The following is a 23,967-nucleotide window of genomic DNA, read 5'->3' as shown; positions in this document are numbered from 1 at the left end:
CAGGTGATGAATTTGATTGGCGCATCCTCCAATGGCTCGAAGGGGTGCGCTGTTACCCTGCGGAGGATGATGCCCAGGTCCCACGCTGGCGGTGGGCGGGGGGTGCAGGTTTATAAGCCCTTTCGTGAATTTGGACACTAGTGGGTGTGTGGCTAGGGTCCTGTCCTCAATGCAGTTGCGGAACGCTGATATAGCGCTCAAGTGGACTCTTATGGAGGATGTTTTCAGGCCTGCTGTAGATAAGTCAAGTAAGTATTGGAATACTACTGGGACCTGGCAGGTGAGTGGATCTTCTCCTTTCGAGACACACCATATGTGGAATCTTTTCCACTTGAGCCTGTATGATTTCCTAGTTGCCGAGCATCTGGCTGCTCGCAGTACCTCGGTCACCCCGGTTGACATGTGGAAAGGGTCCAGGATTAGCTTTTCAACATCCATGCTGTCAGTGATAGTGCTTTCAATCTGGGATGCAGAGTTTGTCTCTGGTCCTGGGTGATGAGGTCCGGTCGCAGCGATAGACTGATTGGCGGCTGTGCCGACATCTGGTATAGGCAGGGGAACCACACCTGTCTCGGCCAGTAGGGCGCAATGAAGATCACTGTGGCTGCCTCCTGCCTGATCTTCTGTAGCACTCTGTGGATGAGTGGTATGGGGGGAAAAGCGTAGAGCAGGCGTTCCCCCCAATGTATGGAGAAAGCGTCCCTGGTTTGACTGTATTGTGCCGGTCTTTTGGAGCAGAATTGAGGGCACTTCTTGTTCTCCTCTGCAGCGAGTAGGTCCCTTGTTGGGAGGCCCTATTTGTGGAAGAGATCCTGGGCTACCTCCGGATGGAGGGACCATTCGTGGGGGTCCAGCTTTCTGCTGAGGCTGTCCGCCAGGGCGTTGTTCAGGCTCGGGAGGTAGGTGGCATGGATGAGAGTATTGGTTGATAAAGCAAATGTCCAGAGTTTTTGGGCTTCCCTGCAGAGGGTGAGTGAGCCCGTGCCTCCCTGCTTGTTGATATAGAACATTGCCACCTGATTGTCTGTCTGGATCAGTAAGGTCTTGTTGGAGATCCAGGGAGCAAAGGCTTGTAGGGCATTCCCAATTGCCCTGAGTTCTAGCGGGTTGATGTGTTGTTTGGCCTCGGAAGGTGACCAGGGGTTCTCAGATGGAGGCATCTGTGTTAGTGTTGTGGCTAATGGAAAAGCTTGCCCATGTACAAATTCTGTTGTTGTGTCCACCACTTGAGGTTTTTGTGAATTTTCTGATCCATTGGGACTCTGAGACAGAGGCTGTGTGTGTTGGTTCCAATTCTTTCTGAGGAACCACTGAAGGGGTCGCATGTAGAGTTTGGCGTGTGGGACAACATGCATGGAGGCTGCTTGATGGCCCAGGAGGCGTAGTATTGTTCTTGCTGTGAATGTGTGTGTCTCTGATATTTGCTGAACCAGTTTTTGTATTGCTTGTCCCCTTGAGTGGGGCAGAAAAGCTGCATTCAGGGGCGTGCAGATCCTTGCCCCAATGAATTCTATTGATTATGCTGGTTGTAGCACAGATTTTTTGGTGTTTACCCCTGGGATTGCAGGAGTGACATCGTTGTATTGACTGCTGTTGTCGTTTTCCAGGCTGATGGACCCACCCGCAGCCAGTCGTCCAGGTAAGGGAACACGCATATGGCGCTCTTGCGGAGGTGTGCTGCTGCTACCATGACACATTTTGTGAAGACTCTTGGTGCAGAGGAGAGTCCAAAGGGGGCAGGACCCTGTATTGGAAGTACTGGGTTTGGGTCCTGAACCGCAGAAACATTCTTTGGGAGGAGTGCATAGGGATGTGTGAATACGCATCTTGGAGGTCCAGTGAAGCCAGCCAATCGTCCTTTTGAATTAGTGGTAGGACTGTTCCTAAGGAGTGCATAAGAAATTTCTCCTTGGTTACATACTTGTTTAGGCCTCGTAGGTCTAGGATGGGTCTGAACCCTCCTGTCTTTTTGGGGATGAGAAAATAGTGGGAGTAGAACCTTTGGTTGTGCTGTGACTTGGGTACTGGTTCTATTGCTCTTGCCTGAAGGAGAGCTTTGATTTCTCTGAGGATGAGTTCTTTGGTGGGTTGCTGGCGGGTATATGTGGAATCTGATGCGGTATTCCTTTTTTATGATTTGTAGCACCCATTTTTCTGTTGTTAGCTTCTCCCAGGCTTTGTTGAAAGCGGAGAGGCGGCCCCCAACCGGGATGGAGGGCCTTGTTGATGAGTCAAAAGCGGTGGTGGAAGTAGCTGGCTTCTGCTGTTTTCCCTCCCTCTGGCTCTGCCTTTGCTGGTAAGGGGCGCTGCAGGGTTGTGCTTTCTGTCTGTGGGACGGCCCTCTTGTCTGGTTGTCGAAGCGCCTTACGGTGTTATTTCGTCAGCGATAGTGGTTGGTGCTAAGCCGCCTTGATGCCGGGGTTTTTTACGAAGCCATCTGAGGCGAGGGTTTGGAGAGTTGTGCAATTGGCTTTCATTGTGTCCACTGTTTCTGTGACTTTGTCTCCGAATAAGTTCTCCCCTGAGCAGGGTGCATCTGTGATACGCTCATGGGTGTCCTCGCGTAGGCCCGATGCCTGCAGCCATGCCAGGCGTCTGGATGCTATGGCCACTCTGGCCGTGTGGGCAGATGTTTCAAATGCATCAAAAGTCGCTTTTATCATGTGTTTTCCGCATTCCTCCTTATCCTGTAATATGGGGGCTATGCAGGCTTTTCCCTCGGGGTGTAGCATGTCTAGGGTTTCCTCTATTTTCCTCCGGAGGACATCATTGTACAGGGTAAGGTGGAACAGGTGAGAGTCAATTTTGGCATTCAGTATGGAGCCATGGTGGACCTTTTTGGCGGTAGCGTCCAGGGTCCTGTGTTCTTTGCCCGGAGGGTCGTTGGCCTGCAGGCGGTTGCTCTTAGCTTTCTTAAGGGCACTTTCTACTATGATGGACTGGTGAGGGAGCTGTGGTTTGTCAAAGCCCAGTGCCTCGCTGATCTGGTATTTTTTGGTCTAGCCTCCTGGGCCTGACTGTGGGGTTTTCCAGATCTGGTCCTGGCAATCTAGTAGCATTCTGTGAGCTGGTAGTGCGGCTATGGCCTTTTGCAACTTTAGGTATTTCAGCAGTCTTTTTCTGTCGCCTCTAGCTCCTGTACTGGGGTGAGTTCCAGCTTGGAAACTACCTTCTGGAGGAACTTTGGATAAGTGAGGTCCTCCGCCGGCATGTCGGACTGTGTTGTCCCAGACGCGGGCTCTGTGTCTGGGGTGTCTTGGGTTGTTGATGTGTGTGGGCTGCCCCGTATTGAAGCATAGCTTTGCTGGTAGCACCCACTGCGTTCGGAGGCATAGCCGTCTATGGCTGGAGTGTGATGCGGCAGTCTCTGCTCCCTGACTCCATGTTGCTGGTGGTTGCAGTGTCTGCTCTGCATTCGGTGCTGGGCTCTTGCTCTGCGCCCTTTGCCCGGAGAGTTGCTGTGCGATGAATCTGTTGAAAAAGTCAAACAATTGTCTGTGAGCGATAGGAGTGGTCATTTGGCGTGGCTGGATGTTGGGATCTGCGGCCGATGCACGTGGGTGGTCAGCCGGCTGATGGGGTCTGCCCCTGCTCCTGGTCCCGTGATCTTTCGACCTTCTGCGCCTCCGCCGTCTTTGTGAGGCTGCTGCTGATGATGATGAAGAGGAGGGGGAGGAAGATGTTCTGTCTCCCTCATGTTCCCTCCTTGCAGGTTCTGGTGTGTTGGCTCCTGTGAGGCACATTGTCCTATCCCTTTAGGTGTGTAGAGTTCTTTTCCATGATTGCAAAGGCACTGTCTGTATCCAGGCTTGCCTTTTGCTGTGTCTGTGCCTTTAAGGGGGCGGGGCCTAGTGCACTGATATCATCCTGGGATGAGATTGAGGCAGTTTGAATTTCGGGGCTGCAGGCAGCATGGCTTCGAATGCAGCATGGCTTCGATTTGAAATCGGAGCAGTCCCGAGTTGGTGCAGCTGGGATGGCCAGCGGAGGGGATAGGAGACCCTCGGCCGTTTTCGCCACTGTCTGCACTTCTATGCTCTACCCTAGGCCATGGAGAAGTCGTTGGGGAGCTATCCTGTAGTTGGAAAGTTTCAGGAGCAGTCTACTCTGTTTTTGCTGGGCTTCCTGAGGCAGCAGGTAAGCAGGGGCTGCTTTTTGGCTGGGTTTTTTTTTTTTTTTTCTTCTTCTTCTGGTCTTCCCCCATGGTGTGCAGCTTTTGGAGCCGATTTTTTCTAACCCTCAGAGACATTTTTAGGCACTGAGGGCAGGCTGTCATGCGGTGTGCTTCTCTTAGGCAATGGACACATCCTCGTGGGGGTCCAAGGAGCTCATTTTTCATTTGCAGTCCGGGCACTTCTTGAAACCCGGTTTTCCTGCAGGCTTTTCGTTTTTTTCTGCCATTCTTCTTCTTTTCTTTCTTTCTGGGTTTTTTGTTCTTGGTTTTTTTTTTGAATGGAGAGCTGTGATCCGTCCGTTTGGGAAGGGCGGATGAACTAAACTGGATTAGTGAGGGACAGCAGAGGTATATATAGGGCTACCTGCACATGCTCAGATGAGGCTCCTAAAGCCTCACCTGAGCTCTGGGAGAGCAATTCCGAATTGTGAACGTAGATGACGTCACCAAAAGTGGGGCTGACTTATGCTGCTGTCCACGGAGAACAATTCTTGTATCTCCCCTTCCACTTCCCCTATATGTGGTATCTTTTGATCTCTTCTACTTCTCATGTCCAGCATCTCCCCCCGATCTTCCTTTCTACCTCCCCTGTCTATCATTTTCCCTCACTTTTCATGCTGTCATCCTTAAGCCCAAACAGAAGATGGTAACATGGGGGGATATTAAGCCTGTGTGTGTTTTCTAAACATTTTTTTGTTTCTACCCACAGTGATGCCATATTTTATGTTGAAGGGAACAGGACCAAGAACAAAAGAGAAAGGACCTATGTTCCAAAAACATGGGTAAATCCAAAACAAAAATTAACAATAGTTTCTGGATATCACAGGAACTGTTTTTTTTTTGTTGTTTTTTTTTTAGTTCATTAATTTTATTGAATATTATAAGTAATATACAGAAAGCAGTTCAAATACATAAAAATTGAATAAGAAATAGTGATGTAGAAACAAAAGAAACCATAATTGCTGTTATTTGCATATAGTAGATTAGTAAGAAGAATTCAGAGTATTTGAAACTGCTAAGAAAAGAAATAGAAAGGATAGAAAAGCAGAGAAGATGAATTGAAATAAAAAAGAAAAAAGAGAGATAAAGAAAGAGAGAGAGAAAGAGAGAGAGGCAGAAGTGTCTACAAGGCAGAATGAACATATGAATCTAAGAATGACCAAGGTGATTTATTTCGTACCAAATTTGTAGATAAACGAGATATCGTGTTCTTTTCATATGCATATGATTCGAATTTGTGGTACATGCTCAATGAGTTCCACCAAAAGGTGTAGTCTAATAGTGTGGGTGACTTCCAATTTTTCAAAATGTGCATAAGAGCTGTCACAATCATGGTGTCAATAAGTTTAGGAGGACAGTTTGATAGTGCGAAACAAGGGTGTTGAGAACGAAGGAAGCTATGGAAATAGCTTCTGAACATTTGGTAATAGATTTTATGGTGTCCCAGATACGAATCCAAAAGGAATGAACCATAGTGCAGTGAAGAAGCATGTGATCAAGAGTTCCAGGCTCTTTCAAACAGTTCCAACAGGTAGGATCTTGTTTCAGTTTCGCTTTCCACATTCGAAATGGAGTCCATACTACAGTGGCGTACCTAGGGGGGGGGCGGGGGGGGGCGGGCCGCCCCGGGTACCAGCCCTAAGGGGGTGTTCCCGGCCTTGCCGTTCAGTCCCCCGCCACCCCCGAAGGACCGCTCGCCCCACTGACCTTCCTGCACCATCTGTGAAGCAGCCCGCAGCAGGATCGCGAAGTCAGCGTCAGCATCCCTGCGCTGCTTCCTGCGCCGCGATCCCGCCCCACCCTGAAGGCCTGATGCCCCGACCCACCCCGAAGGACCGCTCGCCCCCCTGGCCTCCCCGCACCACCTATGAACAGCCGCAGCAGGATCGCGAAGTCAGCGTCAGCATCCCTGTGCCGCGATCCCGCCCCTCCTCTGACGTCAGAGGAGGGGCGGGACCGTGGCGCAGGGATGCTGACGCTGACTTCGCGATCCTGCTGCGGCTGTTCATAGGTGGTGCGGGGAGGCCAGGGGGGCGAGCGGTCCTTCGGGGTGGGTCGGGGCATCAGGCCTTCAGGGTGGGGCGGGCGGGCAGGCAAGCAGGCTTTCAAGGGGGAGGGGGTGGCAGGCAGGCAGGCAGGCCTTCAAGGGGGGACAGGCCTTCGGGGGGGGGGGGTGCAGGCCTTCAAGGGGGGCAGGCAGGCCTTCAGGGGGGTGCAGGCCTTCGGGGGGGGGTGTAGGCCTTTGGGGGGGTGCAGACCTTCAAGGGGGTGCAGGCCTTCAAGGGGGGAAAGGCAGGCAGGCCTTCAAGGGGGGGACAGGCCTACAAGGGGGGGACAGGCCTACAAGGGGGGGGGGACAGGCCTACAAGGGGGGGGACAGGCCTTCAAGGGGGGGGGCAGGCCTTCAAGGGGGGTGCAGGCCTTCAAGGGGGAGACAGGCCTTCAAGGGGGGGAAAGGCAGGCAGGCCTTCAAGGGGGGGACAGGCCTACAAGGGGGGGACAGGCCTACCAGGGGGGACAGGCCTACAAGGGGAGGGACAGGCCTACAAGGGGGGGGGGACAGGCCTTCAAGGGGGGGGGCAGGCCTTCAAGGGGGGTGCAGGCCTTCAAGGGGGAGACAGGCCTTCAAGAGGGGGAAAGGCAGGCAGGCAGGCCTTAAAGGGGGACAGGCCTACAAGGGGGGGACAGGCCTACAAGGGGGTGGGACAGGCCTTCAAGGGGGGGACAGGCCTTCGGGGGGGTGCAGACCTTCAAGGGAGTGCAGGCCTTCGGGGGGTGTGCAGTCCTTCAAGGGGGTGCAGGCCTTCAAGGGGGGGAAAGGCAGGCAGGCAGGCCTTCAAGGGGGGGGACAGGCCTACAAGGGGGGGAGAAGCTACAAGGGGGTGGTACAAGCCTTCAAGTGGGGGACAGGCCTTCGGGGGGGGTGCAGACCTTCAAGGGAGTGCAGGCCTTCGAGGGGGGTGGTGCAGGCCTTCAAGGGGGTGCAGGCCTTCAAGGGGGGACAGGCCTTCAAGGGGGGGAAAGGCAGGCAGGCAGGCCTTCAAGGGGGGACAGGCCTACAAGGGGGGGGGGAGAAGCTACAAGGGGGTGGGACAGGCCTTCAAGTGGGGGACAGGCCTTCGGGGGGTGCAGGCCTTCGGGGGGTGCAGACCTTCAAGGGGGGGACAGGCAGGCAGGCCTTCAAGGGGGGGACAGGCCTACAAGGGGAAGGGACAGGCCTTCAAGGGGGGTGCAGGCCTTCAAGGTGGGACAGGCAGACCTTTAAGGGGGGACAGGCCTTTGGGGGGGGACCATGATTTAGAAGTACACAGAGGGAAGGGGGTGTTCAAAGAGACATGCATATGCCAAACTTTGGGGGGGGAAGAAATAATGGGTCTGAAAATAGAGGAGAGGGAGAGAGATGATGGACCATGGGATTTAGGGAGGGAAGGAACAGAAAGGGAGAGAAATTAGACACAAGGGATGGTGTGGAGGAGGGATAGAGATACTGGATAGGAGGGTAATTAGGAAAAGAAACGGAGAGATGGTGGACTCTGGGATGGTGGGGAAGGAGGGAGAGATGCCGGATGAAAGGGTATTTAAGAAAAGGTGGATCTGTGGAGGGAGATAGGGAGATGAAAAAAAGGAAAGATACCAGACTTCCTGGGAAGGGAAGGGAAATGGAAAGGGAGGACAGAGTTGGCAGATGGATGGTTAGCATGCAGAAAGAAGGAGACCCTGGCAAGCAAGTTATCAGAAGAAAACCAGAGCCTTGGACCAACAAAATTTGAAATATAACCAGACAACAAAAGGTAGAAAAATTAATTTTATTTTCTGTTTTGTGATTATAACATGTCAGATTTGAAATGTGTATCCTGCCAGAGCTGGTGTTGGACTGCAAACGTGAGCTAGGATTTAACAGAAAGAGGAAAAGTCCTTTTTGTTTCTTTATTTTATTTACACCACAGCGCCAGTGTGGTTAGGAGAAGCCAAAGGGGGTGAAAAAGCTATAAAACCCACCAGGAGTTTTGAAAAAAAATCACCCAACTGGGCAGGAAAATCGAATTGAAAAACCAATTCAATAGGGCTGAATCGAATCAAAATTTTTTTTTCCTGTATCTGGCAGCATTAGTTTGCGCTACTGTCTTAGACTTTAGGACCTGGGATTGGGGAGAGATGGCATCCTCAGTACTTTATAATGCAAGTGAAACGAGGATTTGGTCAGACTTTTGAAGGGTCTGCAGAAAAAAAAATATTGTATAGGCCGGGGACATGAGACAGCAGGAAATGGGAACTTTTCTTCCTTCTATTTTTGTGAATGGAAAGGCTGAGGATGTCAGAGAGGTCAGTTAAAATATGTGCTTTATAAGAAAATATAATAATGTGTTTTATAAAGTTTATAGCATAGCTGGCCTACCCAGTGAGGTGTTCCTAGTGGTGATGGTGGCAGCGTGTCAATGTGTTGAGAGGAAGAGGTGGTCTGGGAAATTCTGCTGAGCAAACTACGGGCCCATTTCCACCCCCCAGTTAGTCCACTCCACTCAACTGATTCACACACTGAGTGGGTCTTTGGGTGTTGTTTTGGGATCTCTTCCAGTGGTTTATCTCCTTCTGGTCCAAGGAAGGAAACTTTGTTATCCTTAGCATTGACCTACAGAATATGTTTGTAACAGCGCTGCTTGTGTGGCATTAGGCTATGTAGTGATCGAAAGAAAAAAACAGACCTTTGCACATTTTTGCACTATATGGTGGGTGTATGAGGAGATTCACATTTCCTGCACAGCTAAGTCCATGTGAAGTTACCTTGTGCTGTATTTGACATCTAGCAAGGTCTCTGTTTGAAAGGAAAGATCTAAACTTAAAAATGAAGTGGCCAGAAGTTATGGTAAAAGCAGATAGTGTAGCTGGTTTTAAGAAAGATTTGGACAAATTCCTGGAGGAAAAGTCCATAATCTGTTATTAAGACATGGGGGAAGTGTCTGCTTGCCCTGGATCGGTAGCATGGAATGTTGCTACTCTTTGGGTTTTGACCAGGTATTAGTGTCCTGGATTGGCTACCATGAGAATGGGCTACTGGGCATGATGGACCATTGGTCTGACCCAGTTAGGCTATTCTTATGTTATGTTCTCATCTGTAGGGGCCTTTGTTTTCACTTCTTATTTTAATGTATTTTTTTTCTGGGAACTTATCAGTGTTTTTTATAATGGGAACAAAAATGGAAGAGAATTAATGTGTGTGGAATGGGGGGTAACTAATTTCTTCAGCTAAATAATTCAATCCACTTCAAACAGACATAGGAGAACTTGTGCACCATTCACACACCCTCCAACCAAAAACGTCAAAAGAAAAAACTGTTCGACAACCTCCTAGCCATTCGAGCTGCAACACTCGACCCCCAACTCTACAACCAATTGATATCGACCACAGACTGCAAAACCTTCAAAAAGAAATAAAAACCCTTCTATTCAAAAAACACATAAAACCGAACTAACACAATCAGAACTGTCCCAAGCATCACCTGCAACTACTCCATATGTACTTCTAATGTCATGACAATTTAGACATAATTTATGTTATGTTATGTTTGGAATAATGGTTACATATATGAGGTTCAATAAAAGAAAATTTTCACTGCCTGTTTCTATTCTGACCATTTATTCCATTTCATGGTTATTGCAAAAAAAAAAAAAAAAATTTTTTACATGGGGGGGGGGGGGGGGGGTGTCAAAAAATGATGGGCCCCGGGTGCCACATACCCTAGGTACGCCACTGCCATACTACATTCCACATAACAAAGAACAGGAACTGTTGAACAATAAGAATGTATTTAAATCAAATGTCTAAATTTAAAAACAAAACCATCAATTGTGTCTTGTAATGCAGATAGTTCCAATTACTCATGTAGATAGCAACTACTACTACTTATTATTTATTACTTATATAGCGCTGAAAGGCATACACAGCGCTATATGTTTTGACATTTATAGACGTCCCTGCTTGGAAGAGCTTACAGTCTAACTTGGACAGATAGACATGACAGATTAGGGTTGAGGCTGCAGAACCTAAGGTGAGAGGAGTTAGAAATAGAAAGCACTCTCAAAGAGGTGGGCTTTTAACTGGGCCTTGAACACTGCCAGAGACGAAGCTCGCCCTAGGGATTCGGGCAACTTGTTCTAAGCATACAGTGCAGCAAGGCAGAAGGGATGGAGTCTAGTGTTGGCAGTTGAAGAGAAGGGTATAGATATGAGAGACTTACCAGCTGAGCTGAGGGAGAGATAAGTGAAGAGAGATAGTGAGGGGCAACTGAGTGAATGCAGTAGTCTAAGTGCGAAGTGATACAAATTAAAACATTTCGGCAACCTTTGCTTTCCTCAGGGGCCCTAATGTTGCATAATCGTACTGAGAAGTATGACTTGCGACACAGATGTTGAGTAATGGAACTGTTTTGCTATAGTTGCAAGGTGTATAACTGACAATGAAAATTTTGAAACAGCTTAAAATTTGGTAGTGACGTTTCTAACGCTGCTGATCTGACAGATCCTAGAGGTCAGCACATCTGGGGAGGGGCCTATGGGAGGAGCCTTAAGCAACCTGGGCTAATCAGAGTGTTAGGCCCCTCCCCTCTGCATCCCAGGATGCACCAGAGATGGGAAGGCCCGCCATTTTGAAGAGGCAAGCCTGCTGGCCGGAGGTAAAAGTCATTCCTCTGGCCGGCCTTCGTAAACAAGGTAAGAGGGGATGGGGGGTCATTCTGGGTACAATGGCGGTGGCAGGAGGGAGTGGATATCCCTCCTACTGCCTCTCCCATGTTGAGGGGGGATTTGCTTGATGGCAGTGGCAGGAGGGAGTGTGCATCCCTCCCGTTGCTGGGGGTTGCTTGATATCAGCAGTGGGAGGGAGTAGGCATCCCTTCTGCCAATCCTCAGACTTATTTATTCTCCATGATCACTCCATACTAGTGCTGCCCGATTCACGATTCGAATTGATTCAATTTTTTAAAAAATCGGCCTCCCGATTCGATGACCGAACCTTCCCCTATGCCTTCCTAAAGCAGGAGCGGCAGCACTGCCTCTTGCTGGCCGTGTGGTGCCGCTCCTGATTGAGGGAAGAGAGTCAGTCAGAAAGGCCTGCATCTTCCCCCAGCTTCCCTGCTCTTACCTTAAGGCAAATACGGCAGCCTGCAGGATCGCTGGTACTATAGCGATCCCTACAGCTGGCCATCGTCCTCAGCGGCATGTTCTCTCTGCTACAGTCCTGCTCCTGCTCTGACATCAGGGGCAGGATCGTGGCAGAGAGAACGTGCCGCTGAGGACAATGGGCAGCTGCAGGGATCACTATAGCACCAGCGATCCTGTAGGCTGCCATATTAGCTGCTTAAAGTACATGCGGGGAAGCTGGGGGAACATGCAGGTATGCGGGGGAAGCAGACCTTTGTGGCGGGGAGGAGGAGGAAGAGTACCTTCACGGCGGGGGGAGGGGGGCAGGCCTTTGCGGGGGGAGCAGGCCTTTTGCAGTGGGGAGGAGGAGGAGGAAGAGTGCCTTCACGGCAGGCCTGTGCAGAGGGAGGAGGAGGAAGAGTGCCTTCGCGGCAGGAGGCAGGCCTGTGCAGAGGGAGGAGGAGGAGGAAGGAGTAAGAGAGGGGAGAGGAAATGCCAGACCTGGGGTAAAGTAAAGGGAAGAGAGAGACCAAACCAAAAAGAGGGGGAAAAAAGCAGAGGAGAGGTGCTGGACTAATGGAGAGAGGGAGAGAGAAATGCAAGACCACAAGGGGAAGGGTACAAGAGGGACAGATACTGCTCCAAAGTAGGTGAGCAGGGTGCAGGATGGCAGGAGATATAGTAGTAGAAAGCCTGTACCTGAGGAAGGGGATACAGGAGGTAAGGAAGAGAGAAAGAAGAAGTTGGATTTGGGGAGAGATAAAATGCTGGGCATGGAGGGAGCATAGAAACAGGGACACAAGGGATACAGTACTGGAGAGGAGAATAGGGACAGAGACACAGAAGAGAGATGCTGGATGAAAGGGTAGTTGAGAAAAGGAGAGATGGTGGATCTGTCCACTGGTGCAGCTGCGGAGGGATGGAGATGAACAAAAGGAAAGATGCCAGACCTCAGGGGGAGGAAAGGGAAACAGACAGGGAGGACAGAGATGGAGGATGGATGGTTAGCATGCAGAAAGAAGGAGAACCTGTTCAGAAGACAGCCAGACCAACATGATTTGAAAAATGACTAGACAACAAAAGGTAGGAAAAATAATTTTATTTTCTGTTTTGTGATTACAATATGTCAGATTTGAAATGTGTATCCTTCCAGAGCTGGTGTTAGACCGCAAATGTGAGCTAGGATATAACAGAGAGAGGAAAAGTATTTTTTGTTTGTTTATTTTGTTTACACCACAGGACCAGTGTGGGTAGGAGAGGGCAAAGGGGGTGAAGAGGCTATAAAATAAAGCCATCACGGTTTTTGGAAATAAACACCCAATTTGGCAGGACAATTGAACTGAATCGAAAAATCAATAGGCTGAATCGAATCAAAATTTTTTTTCCTGAATCAGGCAGCACTACACCCCATTTCGCTCACTGTACTCATTGGATGATTTTCTCCTGATGGTTTTCCTGTTTATATTGTGCCTGATTAGACTCCACTCATTCTGGTACAGGGGTGGGTAAACTTGAATGTCAGTACCCTACTCATCTGCCCTCCAACCCAGCCCGCTGATTAACCGTTCCCCTTAACTGCATTCATGACATCCTGTTTGTCTGTCTTGCCTGTTTAGATTGTAAGCTCTTTAGAGCAGAGACTGTTTTCTTACTCTTTGTGATTGTGCAGTGCTGTGTGCGTCTGGTAGCAGTATAGAAATAATTAGTAGTAGTAGTAACAGGGAATGCACAAAGCTCTATAGATCTTGTGTGATAAATAAGTAAAAATTTAACTAAAAATGATGGAAACAAACTGCTAGTAGAGTGGCTATTTAAAATTGCCAAAACTCTGGTTAATGATATTTTCTCTGTATACTTCCCATGATCTCATGGGTGGCAGAAAATTAAATTGTGAGCTCATGTTCTAGGCACTTTCTTCATTTAGAGACATCTTGCAGGAGGTAACATAGTAGATGACGGCAGATAAAGACCCGAATGGTCCATCCAGTCTGCCCAACCTGATTCAATTTAAATTTTTTTAAAATTTTTTTCTTCTTAGCTATTTCTGGGCAAAAATCCAAAGCTCTACCCGGTACTGTGCTTGGGTTCCAACTGCCGAAATCTCCGTTAAAACCTACTCCAGCCCATCTACACTCTCCCAGCCATTGAAGCCCTCCCCAGCCCATCCTCCACCAAACGGCCATATACAGACACAGACCGTGCAAGTCTGCCCAGTCTGCCCAGTAGTGGCCTTAGTTCAATTTTTAATATTATTTTCTGATTCTAGATCCTCTGTGTTCATCCCACGCTTCTTTTTACTCAGTTACAGTTTTACTCTCCACCACCTCTCTCGGGAGCACATTCCAGGCATCCACCACCCTCTCCGTAAAATAGAATTTCCTAACATTAAAACTAAGTTAAAGTGTTTCTGATCTCATATTGGGAGAATATATAAACTTTCTTTTTCAATTGACTTATTGTGGAATTTAGCTCCAGGGCAGTCCTCTTCTCTCCAGTCCCCTCTCCTGACTTTCTTTTGCTCTGCTTTTCTATTCTATTGGAACTCCTTTCCTTTTATGTTTAATGTACTCTGCCTTCTTGTGCTTGCTCATAAGTGGTGTATCAGATCCTAGTTTAAACATTAAATACAGCCTTTTCTACAGCCTAAACATGTCTACTGCCACTAAATTTGGCACTAGTAATTTTGGATTAAGGCTGAAGATGAATTAAGGGAGTAAAGGCAGCAAGGGAATAAACCATGGGGAGGGAGGGAAGTAAAACCATACTGGAAATGGGCCAGGCTCGGGAGGGGGGGGGGGGGGGGAGGGGGAGGGGGGGTTGGAATTTGAATTTATGCCACTGTATGTAAAATATATATAGATATATACATAGATAGAGAGATTATTGTAAAACAAATGTGTATGAGATCATGCTTTCTGTCTTGATAAGATAAATTTAATTTTACAAGCATATGATGAAGATATAAATAAATATACATTTGTTATCCAGTGCGTCACTGGCTGATGTCTACATCGGTTATAGAAAAGATTATATTACCGCATTCCAGAGTAGACTGGAATTTTCTGGTAATTTGGAAGCACATCCTGTCACATGATGGTTACCATGGGAATGATCTCTGTGTGTCTCAGGATTTTTTGCTTTGTTTACTGTTCTGATTTATACACACACCCTCTCCTCTTTGACAAACTGGCTTTTGCCAGCTATGACTGTATTGGAAGTCATTGCTTGTTGCCAGCCAAAACCAACCAATCATTCCCGTTATAGGTTGAGCCCCACTTACTGTTACTAGGCAGAGATTCGAGAGAATAGAGCTTGTGAATCCAATTTGAAAACCTGGTTAGTCACCAGAATATACAGCTGCATGGGTTGATTTTGAAACTTTTTGATGTGAGACCTTGCATTCTGTGTTTCCCCTTGTTTTTATTTTGATCCTCTTTACTCTTGTCTATTTTTTCCCTCTTGTCCCCCTCTTGTTTATTTTTTTCCTTTCCCTCTCTAGTTTATATTTCTGTCCTATCTAAAATTGGAGTACCTTTTCTGTTTTGTTTTTATGAAATTAGACTGTACACTGCTCCTTTCTGCTTGTTAGTTTGCGTGGTATAATAAGTTTTAAATAAACTATAAACTGCTAATAAATCTCCCTAATCTGAAAGTGTGTGTGTGTGTATTTGAGATTCTGGTTCCCCCTGCTCGCATACCCATTGGTTAGGGCAGTGGCAGTTTACAACCGATCAAATGTCTCCTTCTGGACTTCCATTTTCCACGCCTCTGTTTACTTTCTCCCATTACTCTCATTCCTCAATCTCCCAACCAATTTACCATTTTCCATAAATGGTTATTCACATGCCCCATCCTCATTACGTGCTCATCCTTCGTGCTACATTCGGTGTCCATCAATTTGTTATTTAACACTGAGATGGCATTTCCTGCAGTAACTGCATTGTATTAATGTAGTTACAAAAATTATCCTAAGAATGCCTCACCCCCTCTCCCTCATTGTTTTTACAATCATCAACAACAATTAACACTGTTATATGTAAACAGTATTGGTACAGGTTTCCCCCTACTGTTTTTATATGTTATTACACTCTGCAATAATTAACACATATATCTGTTAGTATAAACACTCTGTTATAAAAGTTATTATCCTTAGACAAGCAGGCAGTATATTCTCACATGTGGGTGATGTACACTGCCTCCATTATAATAATAATAATTTTATTCTTATATACTGCCAAAGCCATAGTAGTTCAAGGCGGTGTACAAGAAGAGCTGGACAATCAGCGAAAATAGTTACAATGAAGTCGTCGGATACATGTAGAGAGGGAGACAGTCAGAGTAATAGACACAGTGTAGAGACATTGAGTACATGTAGGTAAAGTACAGGGATAAGGCATTAAGAGTTCTTGGTTGCAAATCGGTTTTAACTAGTTTTCTAAAACTAAGATAATAAGAACATAAGAACATAAGAAATGCCTCTACTGGGTCAGACCTGAGGTCCATCGTGCCCAGCAGTCCGCTCACGCCGCGGCCCAACAGGTCCATGACCTGTGCAGTAATCCTCTATCTATACCCCTCTATTCCCTTTTCCAGCAGAAAGTTGTCCAATTCCCTCTTGAACCCCAGTACCGTACTCTGCCCTATCACGCCCTCTGGAAGCGCATTCCAGGTGTCCACCACACGCTGGGTAAAGAAGAACTTCCTAGCATTCGTTCTGAATCTGTCCCCTTTCAACTTTTCTGAATGCCCTCTTGTTCTTTTATTTTTTGAAAGTGTGAAGAATCTGTCCCTCTCTACTCTCTCTATGCCCTTCATGATCTTGTAAGTCTCTATCATATCCCCTCTAAGTCTTCTCTTCTCCAGGGAAAAAAGTCCCAGTTTTTCCAATCTCTCAGCGTATGAAAGGTTTTCCATCCCTTTTATCAGACGTGTCGCTCTCCTCTGAACCCTCTCGAGTATCGCCATATCCTTCTTAAGGTACGGCGACCAATATTGGACGCAGTACTCCAGATGCGGACGCACCATCGCTCGATACAATGGCAAGATAACTTCTTTCGTTCTGGTTGTAATACCCTTTTTGATGATGCCTAGCATTCTATTTGCCTTCTTAGCAGCCGCTGCGCACTGTGCCGACGGCTTCATTGTCAAGTCCACCATCACCCCCAAGTCCCTTTCTTGGGTACTCTCATTTAAAAACATCCCTCCCATCGTATAGTTGTACCTCGGGTTTCTGTTTCCCACATGTAATACTTTACATTTCTCAACATTGAACTTCATCTGCCATCTCGTTGCCCATTCCCCTAGTTTGTTCAAGTCCCTTTGCAGTTTTTCACAGTCTTCTTTAGTCCGAGCTCTACTAAATAGTTTAGTGTCATCTGCAAATTTTATTATCTCACACTTCGTCCCTGTTTCCAGATCATTTATGAATACATTAAATAGCAGTGGCCCTAGTACTGAGCCCTGCGGGACCCCACTCGTGACCTTCCTCCAGTCCGAGTAGTGGCCCTTCACTCCCACCCTCTGTCTCCTACCCGCCAACCAGCTTCTGATCCATCTATGTACATCTCCTTCCACCCCATGGTTCTTCAGTTTCTGGAGTAGGCGTTCATGGGGCACCTTGTCAAAGGCTTTTTGGAAATCAAGATATATGATGTCTATGGGGTCTCCATTGTCCATCCGTTTGTTAATTCCTTCGAAGAAGTGCAATAAGTTAGTTAGGCAATATCTTCCCTTGCAGAAACCGTGTTGGCTGGTTATCAGAAGTTCGTTTCTTTCAAAATGTTCATCAATTTTTTCTTTTATCAGTGTTTCTGCCATTTTCCCCGGTACCGAGGTCAGACTCACCGGTCTGTAATTTCCTGGGTCACCTTTTGATCCCTTTTTAAAGATGGGCATAACATTGGCTATCTTCCAGTCCTCTGGGATCACGCCTGTTTTCAGGGACAGATTGCAAATTTGCTGCAGTAGTTCCGCTATCTCCTCCTTTAATTCCTTCAGAACCCTTGGATGGATTCCGTCCGGACCCGGGGATTTGTCTGTTTTTAATTTATCTATCTGCCTGTGTACATCTTCAAGGCTCACTTCCATGGTTGTTAATTTTTCTGCCTGATTTCCATTGAAGAATTGTTCAGGTTCCGGAATGCTGGATGTGTCTTCGTTTGTAAATACAGATGAAAAGAACGCGTTAAGTCTTTCTGCCACTTCTTTCTCCTCCTTCACCACTCCCTTCTTGTCACCATCGTCCAGCGGTCCCACATCCTCCCTAGCCGGTTGCTTCCCTTTAACATATCTAAAGAACGGTTTGAAATTTTTTGCTTCCCTGGCTAGCCTCTCTTCATACTCTCTTTTGGCTTTTCGAACCACTCGGTGACATTCTTTTTGATACTTCCTGTTCTCTTTCCAGTTCCCCTCAGTTTTGTCCTTTTTCCATTTCCTGAATGAATTTTTCTTATTGCCTATCGCTTCCTTCACTGTTTTGGTTATCCACGCCGCGTCCTTTATTCGACTCTTTTTGCACCCCTTTCTGAATCTGGGGATATATAGATTTTGCGCCTCGCTCACCGTGTTCTTGAGAAAAGACCAGGCAAGTTCTACCTTTTGCCATTTTTTTGAAGTGTTCCTAAGTTTCTTCCTTACCATTTCCCTCATTGCTTTGTAGTTTCCTTTCCTGAAGTTTAAAGTTGTCGCTATGGTTCTCTTTCTTTTCGGTATTCCTACCTCAACCTTGAACTTGATCACATTATGATCGCTGTTTCCCAATGGTCCCACTACCTCTACTTCTTTAGCAGGTCCCCTTAACCCATTTAGGATTAGATCCAGAGTGGCACTTCCTCTCGTCGGTTCTCTGACAAGCTGCTCCATGAAACAATCTTGTATAACCTCTAAGAATTCTGTCTCCCTAGTGCAATTTGAGCTTCCAAGACTCCAGTCTATTCCGGGGTAGTTGAAGTCTCCCATAATAACCGCGTTACCGCTTTTGGATTCTCGCTTCATCTCGGCTTCCATTTCTTCATCAATATCTCCTGATTGCCCGGGCGGACGATAGTATAAGCCCATCTTTATTTCAGGCTCTTTCCTTCCAGGTATTTTAACCCATAGCGATTCTAGCTTGTTGGTCGTTTCTACTGTGTTCATTTTTGTCGATTGTATGCTTTCTTTTATGTAGAGAGCTATTCCACCTCCTTTTTGTCCTGACCTGTCCTGGTGATAGAGCTTGTACCCCGGCAGTGCTGTATCCCATTTGTTTTCTTCATTCCACCATGTTTCAGAGACTCCAATGATGTCTATGTCCTCTGCATTGGCCATGGCTTCTAATTCCCCCATTTTGTTTCTTAGGCTCCTTGCATTAGTATATATGCAATTTAGATCCTTGTATATCCTTGTCTTTATTTCCTTTCCCTGTGCTTCGATCTTTAGTTTCTTCTCTGTTGTTACAATCCTTATAACCTCCTCTTCTGGGTTTGTCAACTCCTGTGATTTGTCCATTGTTTCTTCCCAGCCTTTTTTCCCCTCGGTATCTTCACGGGATACCGTCTTCCGAATCATCGACGCTTGGTCGACTGTCGGCTTTCCCCTTCTTCTTAGTTTAAAGCCTGTTCTATTCCGTCTCTCCTGTAGAGCTTGCTCTTGCCCCAGAACGTTGTCCAGTTCCTCACGAAGTGGAATCCTTCTTCCTCACACCATTTCCTCATCCACGCATTTATTGATTGTAGTTCCTCCTGTCTTTTCACATCTGCCCTCGGTACCGGTGAAGGTACCTTTTAGGATAAGGCCCTCCGTTAGTAGTGCAGAGACTTGAGCCAGAGACTGAAGAGATGTAAAAAGGCTTTTATTAAACAAGCATATATGCTGGACTTCTGGGCAGAACTGGCTGCATAAACAGAAGACCCTGAGGATCTCGGACACAAAAGTTATATAGGGTCCTAACCAGTCCAAACCAGTTCTAACCAGCTCTGACCAAAAGGTAACAGCAGAGAGAAAAACAAAACCATAAATCCATCCTATAATCTATACATCAAGGCTAACTAACAGCAACATCCTTTTGCCTCCTGGCCGTGCCTGGTACAAGACAGATACAAAGAACAGGCCTGCATGCATACGTGATTTCTCAGAGCAATAAAATGGAGTCACAAGTTGTTCTTTGTACTAATTATGACCCACTGATAGTTTCTTCATATACACCGTGACCCAGCTATGTCAGCTAGCTAGGGATCCTTCATTCCCAACTTTTCTTCTGTAGGCTAGCTGACTAGCTGGGTTATGGGAGGTCAGGGCCATCTGTATCAGAGGTGGGGACTGGGTGATAGGAGGAAAGGGCCAGGACTAGGGCGGTGGTACTTTTGTCAATCGTAGTCCTAATAGTACGGTTGAGGGTTTTTAATAAACATGGTAACAGGCAAGGAAGAACACAAAATATGACAGAGAATACCAGGAAAATTATGGTGAGGGCTTTAAAGAGTCCCGGTTTGGAGGCCCAATCAGTCAGTGAGTTGAGTCCAAACATATCAGCAGAAAAACCCTTCCAAGTCTGGACAGGAACGTGAGCTAATCTGGTAATCTTGTCTATGACCTCTTCAACCACAAATCCTTCATCATCCAGTTGTAGACAGCAGTTGGAAAGATTGAATTTTCCACACACCCCTCCTTCAGCGGCCAATAGATAGTCTAAGGCCAGTCGGTTCTGATAGATGGCGGTACGCATCATAGTGTTCGCTTTGGCCAGGGCTCCCAGGGCCCTAGCTGTTTCATTGGTGATAACTTCTAAAACCGCCTGCAGTCGTATGAGGCGGTTAAGCATGTAGATTGGGGTCCGGTACCCAAACATACCATCATCAGCCCAAGTAGCAGGACCGTAGACAGCAATGATGCGCTCCGGGGGCCAAGTGTCTCCCCATTTACCAATCTCCAGGCTTCTTTCAGAACGGGTCCGTTGATCGAATACTGGGACAGCCAGATGTTCTCCTTCGGATAACGGGAGGAGAAAGAAGGCTGGTTTGATAGTGCCCAGAAAACAAGTGCCAGTCCAATTTGAGGGTAGAGTGGGGTATGCCATTTTCCCACAGATCCAGTAGTATCCTTCCGGTGCAGCCCAAGGGGCAGAAGCAGGCAGGTTGAGGTAGACATTTAATGTGGTAGCATTGCCAGTAGTATTCCATCGTCTGGGTATTTTTAACTTAGGATCTCCGGTCCAATAAGTCCAACCGGGCTGAGAGGTGCTGTTTTTAGTCCATAAGGATTGGCACTGCAGGTGTCCAACACGAGTGGTAAAGGATGGTCCGAGGCGCTGTATGCAGTGTTTTGCCAGAATGGAGTTTTTCAGAGGCCAGCTGGGTGCCCCCGCAGACATAACAGTTTGTCAGATTTAAGGTGGCTCCTATGGCTTCAGCGAACTGTATGAAAAGGTTGCGAGTGGTGGCAGAGGGCACAAAGTCTTGTTGGTCAAGTTTCATATGTTCATAAAAGTCTGGGAACACAATGCTGTATTGTTCAGGGATTCGGTATCTCTCAACGAGTTTGATGTGCAAGACAGTACCAGGGTCCGTGCCCTTACCATATATCTGTAGGCCCACAAGATAGCGAGCTTTCCGGAAGCTATGGTTGAGATTCCATTTAAACGGCTGTAGAATAGTGAAGTTAAGTGGGTTACAGTTCTGGAGGCCACAGTCAGAGGTAGTCACCCCTTTGGATAATATGGCTCGGGTGGTAGGCAGTCGGGTCATACCCCAAGTGGCCCAGGATACACATCTCCAGTAGTTACAGTAGTAGTGTTCGGAAGACCCTTCACAGTGGGACGGCTTCTGTCCCGCCAGGCACATGTATTTATCGTTGTGCATATATTCCCTCCTCCATGCTAGGGCACCACAACGTCCAAGGAAGGTGGGGTTTTGGTCCATGGCATGGCAAGCATCAAAGAGGACTGAGGCCGGGACATAGGGATTAGTGACCAGGGTTTGTTGAATCAGGGGGCCCTGATCCCAGACTGACCTGACCTCTATCCAAGTATCCCTATTAGTTGCTTTGGGGTCGAAACAGATCTGTGAATCTCCATTATTACATATAGAATATTCAACCTTGTTTTATATACATACAGGGGTCACTAGTTGACCCTTACACTCATAATTAGTTTGAAATCTAATAACATTTTCCGTTTTGCCCCCATTGTCCACTAGTGCCACACAAGGGGCACACCCAGGCGTGGGAGGGGTAGGGGACATGGACAATGTTGGCAAGACGTAAATCACAAGCAGTAAATATACAACAGAGTTCATGTTAAATATCTTGTCAGATCTCCGGATCAGACGTGCGTGATTACTCTTCCAGAGTGTGGGGTAGCCGCGTGATTTTCAGTTGAAGGTCAGTAGGCCCTTTTTCACAAATATACTCAGCAGCGGGCTTCACACGGCTGTAGTGAATCCAAGACTCGTGGCGGGACAATTTGACAGCTGTGGGGGAAGCAAGTAAGACAGTGAAAGGCCCTGTCCAAAGGGGTTTCAGCGGTTCTTTCTTCCATACTTTCAGCCACACTTGATCCCCAGGTTTGTAGAGGTGGACAGGGGTTGTAATTGGTAGCGGGGCTCTAGAAATGACCCAGTTCTGTAATTTCATAATGGTCTTTCCTAGCTGCTTTATCTCTGCGTCTGTGATAGTGTTCCCTATCTGTTCAAGAGACTCAGGGTCTAGACTGACTATTGGCGGGGGTCGGCCATACATGAGCTCAAATGGGGACAACTGATTGCGTTTACCTGGGGTACAGCGGATGCGAAATAGAACAGAAGGGATCAGTTTGGGCCATGGCAGGCGGCTTTCCTCTGCCGCTTTTCCGAGGAGGGTTTTAATAGTTCTGTTGATGCGTTCAACTTGGCCAGAGCTCTGGGGTGATAGGCCGCATGTAATTTCCAGGTGATTTGCAGAGCCCAAGAGACTGCTTGTGTGACTTGTGATATGTAGGCGGGGCCATTATCGCTGCCAATCACTAGGGGCAGGCCATAGCGAGGGATGATGTCATGGAGTAAAACCTTTACTATTTCCCTACTTTTCTCTGTGCACACTGGGTAGGCCTCTGGCCACCCAGTGTGGGAATCAATGAAAACCAGGAGGTAACGGAACCCATGGGAGGGGGGCAAGTGGGTAAAATCTGTAGAGAGGACTTGCATGGGATGTGAACCGATAGGCTGGTGACCAGGAACGGAGGGTCTGACAGAAGAGGGGTTGTGTCGGAGGCAAATGACACAGCGGAGCAGAACATGGGAGATGAGTTGAGAGAGATTCGGGATATAGAAATTCTGTCGGAGAAGAGTGCGGAGGGCTGGGTTACCAGCATGAGAAAAATTGTGTGCACGGTGGACAACAGTGAGGGCCAGGAGTTGTGGAACATACAGGAGGGGGGTGGATGTGTGGGAGGAGGGTATAGTAATCCATCCGGATGGGAGGGTGCAATGGCCAGGTTGCTGCGTGGCCTACTTGCGCTCGGGGTCAGTGTACTGGGGGGAAAGGGAATGAAGGAAAGGTTGAGGGGAGGAAAGGGATAACAGAAGAGGGGGTGTGGGCGGACCTTGGAGGGCCGCCTGGCGAGCCGAGCGGTCAGCCAAGGCATTACCGCGGCTGATGAAATCACGGAGGCGACGGTGGGCCCAGCAGTGCATGATAGAAACTTTGGAGGGTAGCAGGATAGCATCCAAAAGGTCCAGGATGAGTTGGTGGTGTTGGATAGGGGATCCAGAGGAGGTGAGGAAGGAGCGCTGGCGCCAGAGGGCAGCGTGGGCGTGAACAGCTAGAAAGGCAATTTAGATAGGAAAAAAACAAAAATGCAAAAAGGGAGAGAAAAATCTCCAAAAATGGCCAATGGTATAGTTGGTTTCCTTGGGGTACCCCACAAACCAAACAGATAGACAACACAAAGATTACAGGGCATAAACAAACAGAAAACAGAAAAGGCGTGGAACTTTTCTTCCAGCTGGCAAGGATTCAGAGCTGAACTTAGATCTGCAGAGAAATGCACAGTTATACAAAAACAAACGTCCATCATAGCACGAATCATAATTGTGTGCACACAGTGGCAAAGTAAAGTGCGATATAACACATGGCATAATAATCACATAATCATAAAAGGCATCTATTAATGGTTACTGGAACATCCGAAAGAGAAAACGTAAGAATGTGATCACTCTGGCTTGGTGCCCTGCCAATTACATTCATAAGGCAGACAGGGACGCAACTGCTAGGGTGTGCTTCAATCTTGAAAAATAAGCAAAACTTACTAGGTACAGTGTACAATGTTAAATATAGAGGTATTCTGAAGTATGGCAATGTCAATTCAAAGGGGAAAAAAAGAAACATGTTAAATGTTAAGTGCAAGGTCATTTCAAGGTTACTGAAAGCAGAACATTGTCCTCCTTCTCTGGGTAGAAAAAGGCTCATTGTAACAGGTCCAGAACAGCTCTGTATGTATGACTGCGAAGACAAAGAAGAGACATTTTAACGTGACACCACCCCTGAGGTCACTTAGCCATGTTCCCTGCAGGCAGACCTGGAACCCTTGTCTGCCACCTGGGTCCCGCTACACTCTGAGGAGTGGGCACTGCTGCAGACTAGATGTAGCTACTTTACTCTGCACTGTCCTTACATAATAACTACCCCCTTCCTCTGGAGTTTGAGCT

General features: G+C 47.5%; 1 long non-coding RNA gene across 1 annotated transcript in view; it reads left to right on the top strand.

The window, feature by feature from the left end:
* The window catches only part of LOC117364463, a 34,939-nt gene that overhangs the window by 5,415 nt on the left and 5,557 nt on the right, over positions 1 to 23,967 (top strand). Inside the window, exon 2 of the long non-coding RNA XR_004540257.1 lies at positions 4,884 to 4,956. This is a non-coding gene — a long non-coding RNA (uncharacterized LOC117364463). The remainder of the gene's footprint in view (positions 1 to 4,883; positions 4,957 to 23,967) is intronic.

Source organism: Geotrypetes seraphini, chromosome 8, assembly GCF_902459505.1.
Source record: "Geotrypetes seraphini chromosome 8, aGeoSer1.1, whole genome shotgun sequence".
Classification (NCBI taxonomy): Eukaryota; Metazoa; Chordata; class Amphibia; order Gymnophiona; family Dermophiidae; genus Geotrypetes; species Geotrypetes seraphini.
The sequence above is the reverse complement of the archived record's forward strand: the minus strand, read 5'-3'. Positions and strand labels throughout refer to the sequence as shown.